This window comes from Aplysia californica, unplaced genomic scaffold (assembly GCF_000002075.1).
Source record: "Aplysia californica isolate F4 #8 unplaced genomic scaffold, AplCal3.0 scaffold00064, whole genome shotgun sequence".
In the NCBI taxonomy this organism is placed as follows: domain Eukaryota; kingdom Metazoa; phylum Mollusca; class Gastropoda; order Aplysiida; family Aplysiidae; genus Aplysia; species Aplysia californica.
In genome coordinates, this window is record NW_004797334.1 from 1298948 (window position 1) to 1301586 (window position 2639).

Here is a 2639-nt window from a genome sequence, read left to right on the forward strand (position 1 = left end):
CTGCATCGATCGACATGCGGTTTTCGCCAAAATATTTTTTAAAATATTCTCCAGAGCATGACGCCCTTGGTTTTTTCAGTTTTGAGACAGTTTTGCTGCAAAAAGCTAAATTTCTTTATTTCGCCGATTGCTTTTGTAGGCCGACGCTTCTGTCTCTGTAATTTTAGAAAATCTGGAAGTGATATTTCGCGAGGCGCATTTTGTTTTGAGAGTATAGATCTAGACCTTATAATTATTTTCATCTCTCAAGATTTATTGCCCCATTCCAGTAGAGTGTAATTATAGTGGGCCTGTGACTTTTAGTTGATATTAAAGCACCGATCATTCCCTTCATCGAAAGGGGGCCTAGCTAGTACATCTATAATCTTTAAATCTCTATCTGAAACAGGTACATGTCCTAGTAAGTATGCACGAAATACACTATTTTACTTTACCATACACACTATTTTTCTTCTTATCCAATGGCGTCAATCTCAAATAAAGGGGCTTGGGTTTGTTTTTTTTAAAAAGCTTCTGCGTCTAGTTAGCTAAGTTGGTGTCATACTGGACTACGGGACTGATAGATTATCTGGTTTGAATCCCAAACGGGCATTTTAACATCGGTTGTTTTAAGGTGTTTAAAAGACTCCCAACACATTTGACTCGGCCCTTTAGGAGATGGGCGCTAAATTCGAAGGTCCCGAAGAGTGTTGAAATGGGCGTCAAACCTAAGCCTTTACTCCATTATACTTTTGGTTTGTTCTATGGAAAAAATGCCATAGTTACTCATAAATGTGAGGCAGCGTGGTAGAATCAGGCTCTCGTCAAAATAATCAAAGTGAAGAAACTTGCATTTTTCCGCAAGTTTGTGCATTTTTATCAAATTTTTGTTTTTTGGCTCTACACCTTTTATGCCCATTAAAATTTTCAGTTACCACGGACTCTTAAGCGAAGGAATAACTAATCTTTGGGGGCCATTTTCTCACTAATTTTACCTCTGAAAACAGGTCCTGGTGACCCCACCTCCTTCTTTCGCAAATATCTCGACCTGTATTCAAGATAAAAGGATTTTTTTCATCCAAATAAAGTCAAGTGAACAAGATTTAAGGTGATGCCAATACCTCTACATGCCCTAAAATTGACGAGAGCCTGATTCCACCGCGCTGCCTCACAAATGTTGAAGACAGTTCAACTTAGATGTGATCAATTTCTGTTTATTTTTTTAAACCCAGTATACACACTGTTGGAGCGTCTATATAAAATCCATAATCATAGATTATTTACAAACGCATGTATGGGCTAAACTCCTTTCATTATTCCTCTGTATTTTATTTTTTATTTCCTTTATTGTTACCAGTATAATATTATTATCCCAATAATATAATTGGTCGCTTTTTCGGACAAGAGGGCTAACCAGGATTTCGGGAGTTTCTAGAAATGTTGACCTACACCAAAAGAGGGCATTATTCTACCTACAAGAAAAGTTTTGTTTCCTTAATGTTTATATTTGTTTGGTTATAGATAAAACTGCCTTTGTAATTTAAAGTAATTGAACAAGGGCCAAAAACTTTTGCCTTCGATTTTCTCAAAACAGCATTTTTTGGGATAGCCCTCGAGTGCTTAAAAGCGACCAGTTTATCTCGTAAGAGTCTAGTGTCAATTTAGATAAAATGATCATCAGTCCCCATACACAATACCTTATCTCAAGTACAGAGAGAGAAACAAAATATGTGAGGCAGCGTGGTAGAATCAGGCTCTCGTCAAATTAATCAAAGTGAAGAAACTTGCATTTTTCCGCAGGTTTGTGAATTTTAATCAAATTTTTGTTTTTGGGCCCAACATCTTTCATGCTCATTAAATAACTCATTTCTGTGTGGATTTTTCTGAAAAACGTTGATTAAAGGCACAAAAATGTAAATTTTCCGTTACCATGGACTCTTAAGCTAAGGAAATAACTAATCTTTGGCGTCCATTTTCTCACTAATTTTCCCTCAGAAAACAAGTGACCTCCACCTCCTTCTTTCGCAAATATCTCGACTTGTATTCAAGATAAATGGATATTTTTTTCATCCAAAGCAAGACTAGTGAACAAACTTTTAGATGATACCAATAACTCTACATGCCCAAAAATTGACGAGAGCCTGATTCCACCACGCTGCCTCACATATAGAGTAGTTGCTACCTTACAAGTACAAAGCTCTATCTGCCCAGTTTCAAGTTTTGAGTAATTTGACGTAAAAAATTTTGAGTTTTTCAATATGTCAAGCGTTTTTTAAGGCAATTCTTTGAATATCTTGATAACAATTCGGAATAAAATTACGATTTTGATAGAGCAGATCGAAAATTTGGTTTCTGGTCTCACGGTCTAAGTAACTCAAAACGGCTAAAAATGTCAGAGAGAACTTAGTAATTATTCTAAGGTAGTCAGACCATCAATGATTTATTTATAGAGGCACCAGCCATCCATGTCCAGGTGCTGTTTTAGACTTTTTTAAGGTAGTAAAGAGCTGCAAAATGGCAGGTTGTGAAAGATCTACGATCAAGCCATGAGAAAAAGGAAATTGAGATTCTTTGGCCACATGAAAAAACCGAAATGGACAAGAAAAACTGATGCTGTGTGGAAATATATTGGGGGGAGGAGAGAGAGAGAGAGAGAGAGA